Source organism: Talpa occidentalis, unplaced genomic scaffold (assembly GCF_014898055.3).
Source record: "Talpa occidentalis isolate TD23 unplaced genomic scaffold, MPIMG_talOcc4v2.1 talOcc4.2, whole genome shotgun sequence".
Lineage (NCBI taxonomy): Eukaryota > Metazoa > Chordata > Mammalia > Eulipotyphla > Talpidae > Talpa > Talpa occidentalis.
The window spans coordinates 1140722-1155706 of NW_023602073.1; the positions used below are offsets into that span (position 1 = coordinate 1140722).

At 63.5% G+C, this 14985-nt stretch overlaps 1 protein-coding gene across 10 annotated transcripts in view; it reads right to left on the reverse strand.

Moving 5' to 3' along the window:
- Positions 1–14985, reverse strand: part of BLOC1S5 (biogenesis of lysosomal organelles complex 1 subunit 5) — a 35012-nt gene that overhangs the window by 680 nt on the left and 19347 nt on the right. Inside the window, exons 8-10 of one of the 10 annotated variants that reach the window (XR_008552935.1) lie at positions 10270–13532; positions 7829–7997; positions 4829–7268 (exon numbers count right to left, since the gene is read on the reverse strand). The exons of 4 other annotated variants lie outside the window; for them this stretch is intronic. The gene's annotated coding sequence lies outside the window, so the exon portion shown is untranslated. Of the gene's footprint in view, positions 1–4294; positions 7269–7828; positions 7998–10269; positions 13533–14985 lie in introns of those variants that run through there. 5 more of the 10 variants (XR_008552933.1, XR_008552934.1, XR_008552937.1 and 2 more) reach the window with 5 other exon arrangements.

Genomic DNA, 14985 nt, shown 5'->3' on the forward strand with positions numbered 1-14985 from the left:
AGCTGGCACTCCCAGATCTCCGCACTGGGGCAGGGAGGGGTGGAGGAGGGGCCTACTGCCCACAGCAGGGCTCCCTCCGCAGTGCCAGGGTCAGCCCGGGGAAGGCGGGAGGGCTGTCCCTGGCCGCAGCGTCCCTCAGTGCCCTCTGCCTGCGGCCCCCTGGGTCCTGGGCGGCCCTCCAGCCAAGCAGCCGTCCCTGCGGAGGCGCGTGGGGACCTCCAGAGCGGCCACCGGTCAGAAGCCCAGTCCGGCGCCCGCAGGAAGGTGTTTCCCCACCTGCACCCCGACAGACAACAGCTCCGGGCAGAGCAGGTCTGGCTGAGCCCTCGCCCCCCGTCGCCCAGCTCGCTCACGGGGGGGACGGCCTGTCGGAGGGTGGGGGCGAGCAGGGCCGCGGGTAGGTGGGCAAGGAAAACGGCACCTCCCCTCACGAGCCCCCCGGGTGTCCGGCACACGGCAGTTCCAGCACCGGCCCTCGCCTCTGGGCTCTCCTGCCTCAGCCCCCGCCCCCAGCCACGTTCCTGCAGAGATCCGGGTTGGGGGGACACACACTGGTGGCGGCCTCCAGCCCCCCACCAGCCTCCTCTGTTCCCAACATGACCTCGGCGCCTCAGAAAAGGAAGACCACGAATCCACCCTCCCTGCAGCAAATCTCACACCCCAGTGCCACCGCCTCCTCTGACCTGAGGGCAGGGAGTGCCCCCTCTGGCAGAGGCCAGGCCCCCACAGCACCCAGACACACTCTTGGCACTGACCCTGGGTCCTGTCGCCCAGCACAGGGGGGTCCGGAACCCCTCCCAGAGGGCCCGCGTGGCAGGTGTGGGTGCCAGCCGGGAGAGGCCCGCAGCCGGGAGAGCTGCGTCCTGCCCACGGCTGGCAGGGGTGGCCCCGATGCCCAGGGAAGGAGCTTCCTGCCCCCACCGCCACTGCCCCTGCTCTCTTCCCAAAGCCCTGCTGGGGGTCCCTCTGCCTGGGATGATGCCCCCAGGGGGCAGGATGGACTTCAGGGGGGTGGTAACTGTCCCCCAACAGCAGCCTGGCTTCCAGAAGGCTGAGGAAGAAAGGGATCCCCCAACATGGGGGGGGGCACGCGTTCCTGCAGGAAGCAGCTCAGACCCTGCACACACTCTCACTCCCCACCCAGGGGCGCATCTGCCCAGTGGCCCCAGGGGGTCCCGTGTGCCTCCCGAGGTGGTCTTCCCTCACCCCTGTGGCCATGGCCTTGTCCCCAACAAAGGGGCGAGAGGCCTAGGGGCCACTGCTGCCCCACAAGCCCACGGCTGCTGTTTTGGCCTCTTACTCAGAATCAGTGGCCATGAGGGCCGAACCCTCACTTGATGGGTGGGGTAAGCAACCCGTGGGGAGCTGCCCTTGTCCCTCAGTGGCCCTGACACTGGGGCTGCTGCTCTGGTGTGGGGGGGCAAACATCTGCCACCCTGAAATGTCTACATGCCTTTGTGCCCCATAAACTCCCCGATCCTCCCTCCTTTTGAGTGCCCTTGTCACTGGGACGCATCGGGGCACATGGCTCCGGCCTGCGCTGGGGAGGTCTGCGAGGCATCATCAAACCTCACTCCACTTCCTCTCCCCAGCATTCCGCCTGTTTGACCACGTGTAGCCCAGCAGAAGTCAGGGGTGGGCGGGGGTGCCCCATGCTCCCTCGTCTGTGCCTCCTCAGTTACGTGGCCCCAGTGGCTGTCACTGGGTGATGAAGACCCACAGAATGTTCTGTTGAGGCAGAAACCAAAACGCCAGTGTCTGGACCCGAGCAGGTGCATCCTGAGCTATTACGGGGCCGAAAGTGCCCCTTGCAGGCGGACAGCATTTGCATGCAGTGGTTTCTACACTCAGAGGGGCCTCGAGGGCGCTGCCAAGGAAGGAAGAGAAACTGCAGCTCCCTGGGGAGCTTCAGTGCGGCTCATGGTTGGGGTGGGGGGGGGGGTGTGGACACGGAGGCTGCAGTGGAGGGTAGCCCGGGAGGCTGGGGAAACGGCAGCCCCGCCCGGCACCCAGGACCTGGGCCAGGCGGCCCGTGGACACGCTGCCCAGGCCCATGGTTAGGGGATCCACTGGCAAAGCAACAAAACCTGAGATTAAAAAAAAGGGGCCAGAGCAGCTGGGGCTTACAGAGTCCCAGAGCCGGGCGCCAGACCCCAGATGCTGTGACTGGGCCTGTGGGCGTTTTGGGGACCCCCCCACCCCCATCCCACCCAGCAGGTGGCGGTGAGACATGACATCGGGCAGACGTGGGGACACCCCACCCCACTCACGACCCCACTCAGCGTGGGTGCTGCTCCCGAGGGTGCTCTGCAGGGGAGCGGGCAGCCGGTCTGGGCGGGGCAGCTCAGGCCAGAGCCCGTCCAGAGTAGCTGCCCCCTGAGGTCACCAGTCCCAGACGCGGGTGGCGGCAAGGGCAGGCGCAGCTGCTCCATGCGGGGCGGTGCTCGTGTGAGACGGGGCCTCGGGGAGCGGAAGAGCTGAAGGTGACCTTGAGGCTCTGGCCAGGGCCAGCGGGTGGCACTGTCCTTGAGCTGACCTTGGCTTTGGTGAGGTGGTTTCCACTGGGGCATCTGCAGATGGAGCAGACGCTCAGGTGCGGGGAGGGACGCGGCCAGAGCGGAGGGAGAGTGTCCCGAGCACCCAGTGGGTGTGAGCCAGGCCTCTGGCCCAGGCGATTGGACCCTGAGGAGTGGCCCCTGGGCACTTTGCCGTCCCAAGGCCCGGGTGAGGGCCGGGGCTCTGGGCAGCCAGGAAGGTGGGCGAGAGCTGGCTGCTGCCCGGCCCCAAGGAGACACTTTTCCCAGAAGCAGGGATGGAGGGGGCTCCACTGCGGGGGCTTGGCTGCCCTAGACAACCCCCGCAGACCTGGCTTCTCGCGGCTGCCCCTTCTCTCCCAGATGCGGCCCGGGCCGGGCCACTCACCGGCGGCGGCACTAGCTGAGCTCTGTCTTGGGCCACGCGTGGGTCGGCGGTGACCTCGTCCACGCGGTCCAGCTGGGCAGGGGCAGACACCAGACTGGGCAGCTGGCGGAAGGAGGTGGGGGCAGCTGGGACCAGGGCGTCTGGAAGCTGCTCCCCACTCTGTCTCTGGTGAATCCCCTCACTCCCACACCTCTGGCCCGCACCCCAGCTCTGGGACGTATAAATCAATCAATCTAAAAAAAACCAGATCTGCCTTGTGACCCAGCAATCCCACCCCAGGGGATTCGAAGGGTCCTCGCCCCCCTGTGGACACGGCCCAGCTGCGGACACAGCCCAAGCGCCTGGGGACAGAGGGGGAGCCTAGGAAGGGGTGGCTCTACGCACAGTGGAACGCTACTCAGCCGTGAGAAAGATGGACTCTTGCCGTTTTGACCAAGTCAGAAGCCAAAAGACGACCATGAACATTTCCCACGTGATGACGCAGAGAAACAAGACACGGCATCCGACGGGCCCAAACAAGCCCAGAACTCTGAGCGCAGAAGTGAGGCCCCCGGGGGGACGTGGGGGTGGAAGGGCAGCGGGAGGGCCGTGGACGCGGTGCTTTGGGCGTGGGCGCGAGCGGGGCCATCTCCCTGGAGAGGCGTGGACCGCGCCCTCCAGCACAGGCGGCGCCGAGCAGCAGTGTTCCCCTAACGATTGTGATTAGGCTGAAAGTACTACTGTTCACGTCAACAGGACCACGGCCCACACGCAAATGACAGGACGCGCAGCAGAAAGATAACATCAGCCCCAGAGGGGCAGCATCACACCTGACCGGCCACCCCGCGTGCAGGGGCGGGGGTGGGGGAGCCACAGACGTCCCGCTGCAGGCCAGGGAGCTGGGGACTAAACCTCAAGAACGGGTGGACAGAGAGGAGTCAGGCGGGACTGGAGAAAACGGACGTGACTCGCAGAAGGATAAGACACCCCGCCGTGCAGAGCCGCGGGGGACAGCGGGGCAGCGAGACACACGCGTCCTCTGGGACGGTGACCCCGGGCCGGCCACGACCGCTTTGTTTCTGTTTATTTTCTCTGAATCAAAGAGACGCTGGAAGCAAAAACCCGCCTCCACCGTGCTCCGACCCAGGGTCCCTTCGAAGTCTGGCCCCTTCTGGCCCCTCACGCGGACCGTCCCGGCGACTCCCGCTGCCCCCCCTCCCCCGCCCAGGGTCAGGCTGAGGGGTGGGAGGGTGCGCCAGGGGCATCGGCCCGTCTCCGCGCCTCCATCTCTCTGGAGTTCAGACACTTGAGACGCGCACTTGCAGACATAAGTCGCCACCAGCAAACACCTCCCCACGCCAGGCCCGCGTGGGGGTCCCCCGATCTCCTCCACGGCCCCGCCCCTGCGACCAGCTCCCCTCCCAGAGACTCCCGATGCCTCCCAACACCGGCCAGGCGATGGCTTGACTGCCCCGTGGGCGGGTGCGGGTATCCCCAGCCCACATGCAGTTGAGGGGCACAGTGGCCTGGGTGAGTCGCCACCGCCGGCCTCCTCCCCTGACCGCTCTGCCGAACCTCAAACCCAGCGCCACGTGCTTCCTACAGGATGGGCGCGCTGAGGCTGCTGTGCATGAGGGAGGCCCCCCGAGTGTGTCCACGTGGATGGACGCTCAGGGCAGGCGGGACCCCTTGCCCCCCAGGGGAGGCCCAGCCACGGTGTTTTATTCTACAACCAGGTGGCTCAGGCACCCCGCGGCCGGGGGTGTGGGGTGAACGCTGGGTGCCCACAGAGCTGCAGGGAGGGACGGGGCGTGGCCGACACCTCTGCAGGGAGCTCAAGACGGAGCCAGGCCAACCCCCACCCAGGCCCCGAGCGGGACAGGTGCTGTTTACCTGCTTTATGATAAGCCGGACAGGTGCTGTTTACCTGCTTTATGGCTTGATCCTGGAGGAAGAGGAACTTCCACGCGTCAGCTCTGCTGGTCCCTTTCCTTGGCCGCTCCGGGCTGGGCGGGGCCGGGCTTGGCCTTGGAGCTGCTGTGCTGGCGTTTCTGAGAGAACGCGTGATTTGTCGTTCCCCATGACATCCGCTCTTTCCTCTCAGGGACCAGGTGACGTCACAGAGAGGGCGCCAGGGAGGGCGCGAGCCCGCAGGGGTCTGTCTAGGGGGGCTCGGGCCCAGGCCTGGGCTTCTGTTTCCACAGGCGGAGGTGCGAGGGTCTCCAGGCGGCTCACGCCCTGCTATGGGGGTCGGCTCGGGCCTCTGTGTTGGTTTCATTAGAGGCTGCAGGTGTGACAAGGCCACAAGGGTGGTCTCAGCAATCTCCCAGTGCCACTGCCGAGAGCTTCAGGAACTTTCTGGGCACTTCTCTGGGGCAGACGGTGGAGGCCAAGTCTCAAGATGCCCAGAGCCCAGGGGGTGGGGCCCCTCAGACGTGCTCTCCAGGGGGACCAGGCCCCTCCTGGCCTTCCTCGGGGTCTCCTCTGCCTCCTGCCTCAGAGCCTGGGGTCAGGAGGGGAAGGGGCAGTGGGGGAGCTGCTGGTTCCAACCCATGGAACCTCCTCCAGGCGCCTCCGCACGTGATGGCATTGGACGGTGCCTCTCCGAGTGTCTCCCTAGTAGCAATTGGCACTGGCACCAGGGGGCTGTAAAGGCAGGAAGGCCACAGGGCGGGATCCCTATGACCCGAGCAGACGGGGTAGAGAAGGAGAGAGTCCTGGAGCCCTCAGTGGCTTTTGCAGGCTTTTCCTGGGATTTACCCGGTACACGGCAGGCAGGGGTGCCGGGGGGCCGGGGGGCCGGTAGGCTGCAGGCCTCCCAGCCCCCAGCAAGTCTTCACTCTTTCTGGGCTCGCGGCCTTCTCTCTGCTGCTTCTGTGGTTCTCCCCTTTGTGCTCCTCCTCCTCCTCTGCTCCTGCTCTCGTGGTTCTCCTGGCGTCCCCGTGACGCCGCCCCGTACGCCGTCTCTCAGCACAGGTGCACCTACTTACGCTTGCCCCCACCCCACTCCGGGTGCCGCCATCAGACACGCGTTCAGTTCTGCAGAGCCATCATCCATCCCGATGGCAGGAGGGCAGAAAAGCCTGACGCTTTCTTACTTCTCCTACAGGGTCCAACAAGGGCCCGCGGCCTGGAAAGCCTCCGCGGCCGGGGCTCCCCCGGGGCCAGAGCCCCTCCACGTCTGCAGCGAGGGACTGGCCCCCGGGGCCCTTGTGTTCTGAAGGGTCTCGCCCGGGGTTACCAGCGTCTCGGCTCTGGGCGTCGCCGGGGAGCACATGGACACCAGAGGGTTTCTGAGTGGACGAAACACACTGCGGCGTAAAAACCACGCAGCCTCTCCGGATGGGGCCCGGCAGACTTTCGTGCAGCCACAAGCACGGGTACGTGGCGTGAACAACCACCACCAAGCGTGAGGCTGAGCCAGCGCCTCCGGGCGCCGGCCAGGCTGCAGAGGCCGTTCCCGGACGCAAACCTTGCATTCGCAATTGTTCAGCAGATGCCCGCAGGCCGAGGGCGAGCGCCTCAGCGTCTGAGTGACGGGGTGACGGAGGCTCTTACTCTCCCCTTCCGTCTGTGACTGAACTTTCCACAAGGGCTGTGTCAGAGCGCCAGCCAGTCCCGACGCTGCCTCCTCCTCAGTCTAGCTCGGACACCCTCTGGCTTCCTTTTAAAAAACACCTGGATCCAGTTTATCTCTATTGCCGTGTGTCTATCGGAGGCTGAGCAACAATAAAGCTTTAGAACAGACACTCAGAGCTTCTGTAACAGCAAGAGAAATGGGTTCGATACCGTGAACAAGAAGAATAGAAAAGGCAACTTGCGGCACGTGTGCTGACACGTGGACTTCCCACGCTCCCGTGTGCCTGTCTTCCTCCCGGCGTCTGCAATCTCTGAGGAGCCCCAGCTGGGCTGAGTTCCACTGAGGCGCCTGAGGCGGGGCTGCGTGCTGCGCTCCTGGGGCCCGCGCTAGCAGGGGCTGGGCCGGCAGTCACGCCGTGTCTTCCGCGCCGTCCGCGTGGCTCTGGCCTGTGCGGGCACCGCGCCATGGGCAACCCCAGGGGCTCAGCTTCAGGCCTCAGGGCCCCGGGGCCCTCACGGCTCCAGCAGAGGCGGGTGGCCGGGTGGCTGCGGCTAGGGTGGCTCTCGCTGACCCTCACGCAGCCAGGGGAGCCGGAGCACTCAGCCCAGGGCCTCAGCCGGGCGCCAGGTCAGGGAGCTGCCCCCCTCATCTGCCCTGGGTGGGGGCTGCCCTCTGCTCCATGCGTCTAGCATCTCCTCACCTGCCCGGCCACACCTACCCCCAGGAGCCGGATGCCCAGGTTCAACCCAGGTGAGTCTCCAGGTGCCTCTCGGAGCAGGAAATGGTCCTGCACCCACAGGAGGAGCGATGGAGAAGCAGAGGAACAAAAGGCAGAGAAAACAAGGGAATGGCACAGCCGACGCCACCCTCCAACACCAGCGGCGAGCACGCATCCATGGACAGCAGGAGGAAAGCGCTTTCCTCCTGAGCCAACACCAGTGTCCACGCTCATGCCTCCAGTTAGCGGGCGAGGGGGGCTCCCCGCCTCTGCACCCCCGTCCCCCAAATGCTGAGAGGACTCAGCTGGAAGAGCAGGTGCTGGCCAGGCCTGCTGGCAGCGTCCTGGGCACCTGGGGGAACCCGAGGGCACATGCAGTGTCCTGCCCTCGTGGGAGAATCACTGGCAGGAGAATCAGTGGGGACGCCATGCGAGCGGGGCACCGGGCAGTGGCAGGCCAAGGCCAGGCTGGAGGCGGAGAGTGGCTCCTCCGTAGGGGCCCAGAGTGGCAGGCGCAGAGCCAAGTGGAGGGGCGCCCCCATGGCTGGAGCAGTGGGCGGGGGGTGTGCCGGGGACTCAGCTCCTGTCTGGGAGGACGGATGTCCCGGGAACACGGCGGGCGCGTGTACCTTCCTGCGGCCATCAGAGGGGGCAATTCGGGCACATCAAAGCCGGAGGAAGCAGGGACAGCACGTGGGGAGGGTGTCGGCGACGACTCCAGGGAGACGCCCCTTCTCAGCACCCCTTGTGGGACGAGCTGTGGTGTGCAGGGCGGGGCGGCGGGCGGAGGTCCAGGGCCTGTTTTTTGGAGAATTGTTTTGTTGCACAAGTAACTATAACACTGAACTACGCCTGTCACCCACCCAGCCACCCGTCATCCTGCATTCATCCGTCCACCTGTCCATCTGTCTGTCCGTCCATCCACCCGTCCGCCCACCCATGTCTCGCTCTCTAGTCATTCCATTTAGGCCATGAATCAAAATAAAACCCAGCACGGCGACTCTCTGCGCCTTGGAGGAACAAAGACTGACCATCCACGTGGCTGCCCAGGAGCTCCCCAGGGGGACGTGCCCCTGACCATGGGAAGCAACATCCACGTGTCTGGTCTGACCCACGTCATGAAAGACCAGCGAGGGCAGAACACACGTCCCAGCCTCCGGCCCTGGCCTCAGGGCACAGTGCCCGCGGCAGCGATGGGGCCTCCCCGGGGGGATCCATGAAGCCCCTCGGCTCTCAGAGGTGGAGCTGCGGCGCCACCTGGGGACAGGGAGAGAAGGCACCGTGCCGGGGTTCAGATGTCCCCAGCTGAGTCTGCGTCCACCCCTGCACCCCCACCCAAGGCCACAGCTGAGCGGGCAGCGGCCACCTCTCTCCTCTGCGAGGCTCCTCCTCCCTGGGGACCGCAGCTCTGCCCGCCGCCGCCAGCTAGTTGTGTCCAGGGTGTACGCTCACCATCTACCTTGATGAGAAGTGGCCCACGGGGCACGTGAGTCACTCTGCAGGGACCTGCAGAGCACCTAAGGATGCTGGCTCACCTGGTGACCCTGAGGCATGGCCACCCACTGCCCATGGAGGGCAGGTTAAGTAGACACCCCAACGTGTGTGCGGGAGCCTCTCAGGACGCCACCCGACCCGTCCGAGGGCCAATGGGAGCACGGTGGGCACGAGGGCATGGACCGGCCCTCTGGCTGCTGGCGAGCAGTGGGGTGGACAGCCAGTGGGGCAGCAGGAGCCCCAGCCAGGTGGTGGCAGCGCCCCTCCCACCAGGCCAGGAGCTCCAACTTCCTGTGGGCTCTTGCGCATCCTGTCTGTCATCTTGGCTGCAAGCCCTGTGCTGCTCTGGGCGGTAGGCCGGGCCAGGGAAGAGCCGCCGCCGCTGCTGTCATCGCTGGGCCACCTGGGGAGCAGCCCCTCCCAGCGTGGGGCAGCACCTGGCCCGGCAGGGTCGAGGCGAGCACATGGCCAGCAGCTTGGGACCTGCACTGGCACCGCCGTATCCTGCCCTGCAGGAGCCCGGAGCCGGCGTCCTCGAGGCTGCACTGGCTGCAGCGCTGCATCCTGCCCACGGGGCGTGGAGGTGTCTGCAGGGCGACACACCAGCCCCGGCCCGGCACCGACCCATGTCTGGGAAGCTGGCGGCAGGGCTTCCCCACCCCAACTGCTTGCGGGCAGAGGGGGCGCCATGACCGTGGCCTGGAGGCCGGAGATAGGATTAGATGTAGGAGGCGCACGTGAAGCAGAAGCATGGGGCCCAGCCGGGGCACAAGGGGGCTCCCCCAAACACAGCACGGGCACCTGGATGGGGTGCATGGAGGCTCCCCAAAACAGCACGCGGCACCGGCCAGGGCTCCCAACCAGGATGCCTGCTGGGAGCCCTGCCACCCAGCACGCTGGACGCCACCAGGGACCCAGGGCCGCATCCAGGCCAACACCCGCCGGGCTGAGACCTCGCAGAAGGCAGCGCGCAGCCCTGAGCACAGGTCCTCACAGCAGGCTCTTGGGCCACGACCGGGCGGGGTCCTGCCACCTGCTCCCCAGACTTGCCAAGTCACGGGGGCTGGGAGCGCAGGGCCGGGGGCTCCTGGGCCACCCAGGTGTCTTGTGAGGGCCCTGAGGTGACAGTTGGACCTCCACTTGTTCCAGAAAGTCCCGGTTAGTCCGGGCACCTGCAGCAGGGGCTCGCAGTCCCGCTGGGGGGGACGGACGCTGACGGCGACACAGGCCCACGTTGTCCGGCAGGTGACACGCGACTCTGACTCTCAGGGGTCACTTTAGCGATTGGGGCTTAACCGCTAACAACCACCCCCCTCCCCGGAAGCTGAGGACCGCCGCAGAGGTCAGATGGACAGGACTCCGGGGCGTGGGGGCCTGCCGACGCGGACCCTCTCCGCCAGCCCCCGCGCATCAGGAAAGCCTCAGGAGCTGGCCTTGCTCACGGGGGCCTCGGCGGCCTAGGGACCGTGCGCACTTCAACACAGCACGCGGCTCCCGCAGGCCTCCCTCCTGCTCGGCCGCAAGGTCAGTCCCATTTTGAGATCCAAGTCACAGTCGACGCCTAAGAGGAGCCCACCTGGCCCCGTGAGACGAGACCGGTCCTCATCTCGTCCTGGCTGTTGTCCCTGACGGCGGGGTCATCGCACGGCCACGTGCAGTAACGCCAGCTGTGTCATCGCCGGCGTCCACAGCATCCGCCACGCCAACCCTCGGAGCACCTACAGGCCAGATGCTGCCTCTGAGTCACTTGCCAGGGCTACCACTTAGCTCAGAGTTGAGAGGGACCGACCCTACTTCGCATAAACATCACCGTAAGATTTTATCTTTTAAATAACGCGTCCAACTCGATGACTTGTCCCAACAGAATACCCCTCTGGAACCTTCACCGGGGTCAAAAATTAGGAACTCACCAGCACCCCAGAAGCCCTGCCTTGAGTGCCGCCCTGGCCACATCACTGCCTTCCCAGGACAAGCACCTCAGGATGTCAGTTTTCCTTAGACATTACATAAACGGAATCTCTTACGTGTATCTAGCTTGTTTCATCTGACATCACGCTTATGAGATGCGCCCACATTATTTATGTGCTGAGCTAGCTCCTTTTGCAGGGGTGTGGAGTATTCCATCGGATGTGCATACTATTTATTTATCCCGCCAATATTTGGAGTCTTTGCATTTTGGGCTGCTGACAGGCCTTGCTCCCCTAGACACGGACGCGCCGTGTGGCCCACATGGCCACATGTTCTGTTGGGAATGGGCTTGCTGGCTCCTTGAGCAGACCTAGGTTCAGCTTTAGCGGACAGTGCCCAGCTTTTCCCAGAATATGGCAGCTGCTGCCCTACCCGTACCACAGACACCTCCGTGGCCTCACATCTGGATCAAGGTAGAGTCATCCGGTGTCTCTGCACTCTGCCCTCTGCTCATCCGCGTTTCCCCAGGACTAAGGCGGCCAAGCACCGTCACACTCGACTGGCCACCAGCCATTCTCCTCCAAGTGGGCTGTTCCAATTTGTTCTGGTTTTTTCTATGGGGCCTGAACTTTTTATTAATTTGGTACCCAGGTGTCAGCCCGTGGGCAAGCAGGGCCCTTGGCCATCGGCCGTGGGAAACTGTCGGTGCAAAGATTAAAGCAGGTCAAAGGGAAGAAAGGGTGGCCAAAAGAAACCAAGGCCTTTATAAAAACCAGCAGTGAAATTTTTGTGCAACGTGGGCCTTGTCCTGGGCCCGCAGGCTTCACAAAGGCGCGACCCCGCCGCCGCCGGCGACTTGCGGCGTGCTCGGACTCGTCACAGGTGAGCACGCAGCACGTGTGCGCTCCACGTGCCCGAGGCCAGGAGCTTCCACTCGGCCCGCATGCCCCGGGCCTCCGCATCCGCTCACGTGGGTGCCTGCTCCGGAGCGGGGGCTTTCAGGAGAGATTCCTTCACTGTACTTCTGAGCCCTGTCAACTGGCGTCCACACACTCGCTCCCTCATCGGAGAGGCACTTCTTACAAATCGCGCCAGGGGCTGCGGAAGCAGATAAAACTCTGGCTCGCTGGTAGAATTTCCGAGTGCCCGTGTTGCTCTTGGCTGTGCAAAAACTAGGTTCTGGGCTTCCAACTCAGGGCTATTTACTTAGAAAAACAGGCCTCTCTATCCTCATGGGAGAAACATGGACCAGACACCATGCAGGCTCCAGGTGGCTGGTGCCGTCCACTCCGTAAGTAGCCACTGCCCATCCCACTCCTGCTGGTCACCCACACTGACCTCCTCCCATCCTCTGCGCATGGGAACTTGCTTTTGCTTTGAGATGCCTGGTCAGAACACTTGTCCGGGACCCCACAGGCCAAAGGGCCACACCCCGGTGCAGAGCGGTGACAGCTCCGCAGCCCAGTGCTCCGCCCAGGTCAGAGGAAGTGCGGTCAGCTCTTCAAAGTGGCCCCATTCCGAGTGTCATGTTGTTCCGAGGCCCTGGAAGGCGCCAAAAAAGAAGGGAGGCCGGGGAATTCCTTCCCGGCCACAGGCCCGACATCCTGCGTCTGTGACTCTCATTGTCCTTATCTCCCCCTGCACAACCTCAAATGTTATGACTGAACACAAGGGGCCAGACAGCATCTGACTATGTGGGCCGCCTGCAGCCGTGAGTTCCGTGACTAGCTCCAGGCTGGGTGAGAGCGACCTCCTCTGATTTATTCTTTTACCACTTCTGAGATCCTTCGGGTGCCAACTTGTTATCACACTAGAGAAAGAGGCAAAAATAAAACTGTTTGGGCCTCCCTGGGTTAGAGTCTCAGCACTGTGAAGCTATCCGCAGCCTCTGCATCACGAGTTCGATCCCGGGGCAAGGAACTGGCCCACATGGTGCAGTAGACCTCGCCTGTCTCCCGCTGCTCCCCTCAGCAGTGTATTTTGGTCCTTCTGCCTGTTCTGCTCCCCGCTCTGTCTCTGGTGAGTCCTCTCGCCCCTGCACCTCTGGCCTACACCCCAGCTCTTGTGTGCATAAATAAATCAATCTTAAAAAAAAAAAAACCTTTATTTTGATTGTCCCCTTTCATTTAGGAAATTTAATCCAAATAGCTTCTAACCTCCTTTCCTCATCATGTGTAGTGCTTTAAAAAAGTAACTCCTTTTTCTAAACTAGCTTTCAAAGAACTGAATGAGTAAAACCAGGCACCAATGCAGCCCTTGCTCCCGAGGACCCATTCCAAGGCAGTCCTTTGTACCATCTGCTGCTGGGTACTGCAGCAATGTCCAAACCTTGGTATGCGTGGTCCTCCTCTTGAGGGTCCAATCATGCCGTTGTGCCACATATAGTGCTACTTCTTCCTTTTTCAAGGCAGCATTGTATGCCCTTTGAAGACACCATCACTTATCTCACCACCCCACGCTGAAGGACAGTAACGTGTTTCCCGTAGCATCTTTATACGTGAAAGGCTCTGACATCTCTTATGTACACGTCTTCACACCTCGGTACGTGCATTTTAAATGCTGACAGAGGGCCCCAGATTTTGACGTATAGCAATGCCTACAGAGGGCAGCTTTCTGTTCAGTCAACAAAGGCTGTTCGGGAACCATTCAGCTTATATGCGCTGCTTGTTGCTTCTCACCTTCACAGACGAACACTGTACAGGCCTCTTCCCGAGGACCAGGAGCAAGAGCCAGTCTGTACCGTGTGAAGAGGCGGACGAGAGCACAAGACTGGGTTGGGAACGTCAAGTCTCCAGGAGTGCTGCCGACTTCCTGGGTCTTTGGGGAGCCACAGGCAGGCGATGAAGCAGCAGGTGAGACGCAGCAGCCAAACACCCACCTCAGGAGACGCTCCAGGAGCTGGCATTTTTCTCATTTTATTTCGTGCTCTGCCTACAATCATGCACAACTAATGTTTTCATCAAGACAGAATCCCGCTCCATTTATCTAGAGTCTTCTCCAGCTCTGTTGGTCCCAGGTTTTCAGTGGAGCAGCCAAGACAGTGTGGCCTGGCCAAGGGGTGGGCCCAGCAGGGCAGCACCCCCGAGCCAGGTGTGCCCTTACCTGGCCGCCCTCCCACTCCGGCCTTCCTTTGCCCTCTGTGCCTGCCCCAGAGCGGGAGACTCGCTTCACCTGACAGCCCCCCAGGTAAAAGACCCACACCCTCCCCACCCCCACAGCCTGCAGGAAGCTGCCCCATAGCCTTGTCGGTCCATCCGTCCATCCGTCTGGGAACCTCCCAGCTTGCCTTCTGCCTTTCATGCCCTCCCGCTGGCTCTGCTCTGGGCTTGGGCGCCGCCTTCCTTAGCAGGCCATGTGCAGGCTCCGGCCCTGGGGGACGCCCCACCTGCCTGCCTTCTGCAGGTGACAGACCCAGGCACAGCTCTCAACCCAGCTCTCCCTGCACCTGGGTTTTAAGAATTAACCGTGTAGCCGTGACGGCTATTCAGATGCAGCTGAGCTCTTTGCCGTACGGGTTTGCTCACCACACTGCCCCAAGAGGTGGCTTCACTCACCCGAGTTACAGGGGGAATCTGAAGCCCAGAGAAAGCAGGCTCAGCCTGCTGGGGTGACCTCACTGCCAGTGACCTCAACCACACACTCGACCATGCGCGATGGGAAGGAATCGCCGCACCGGTATTCCCGTGCAGAAGCCGGCTTGTAGCCACCCGCTCTGGGCTGTGGCATCACAGTGCGAAGCTGCTTCCCGAGAGCCTGTGCTCAGGGACCCAGAGCGCCTCGTCAATCCCGTGCACACACCCCAGCACTTGCTTAGACCCGCCCCCCGTGGGCACCTTCTCTGCCCACCATCCCTGCCGTCAGCCTTTGCGTCCTCACCTGGGGCTTTCGGGCAGCAGCTCGTGTCAAGCACGGCATCACTGCACTCTGCAGAGCACAAGGTCGGCCAATGGGAGCTGCGCGCCCCTGGGTGCAGGCGGAGGCGGGTGAGATGCTTTGAGTGCGCCGGGCGGCAGCTCCCTGACCTAGCACGTGCACCTGGGGGAACATACTAGGCTCCCCACTTGTTCAGAGCCGCAGCCTCCAGTGTCTGAGGGCCATGCTGTACCTCCTGGACCGGCTGCCGGGTCTGGGCTGACCCAGCCCCAAAGCTCCCACCCCGTAAAGGCTCCCGGCAGCCCCAGAGGCTGAGGTGCTTCTCAGACAGCTGCACGCTCCCTGCACAGCAGCTGGATGGGGACCAGGGCCTGGCTCCGCAGGATGGGCTGGCTGCTGTGCTCAGCAGCCCCGGGAACAGGCCAGGTGATGAAGCCAGTGACCCAGACACAAGCCAGAGCCCCAACCGTGAGAGATGGGCTGGAGGCACTGACTGGCTGTGTTCGCCCCG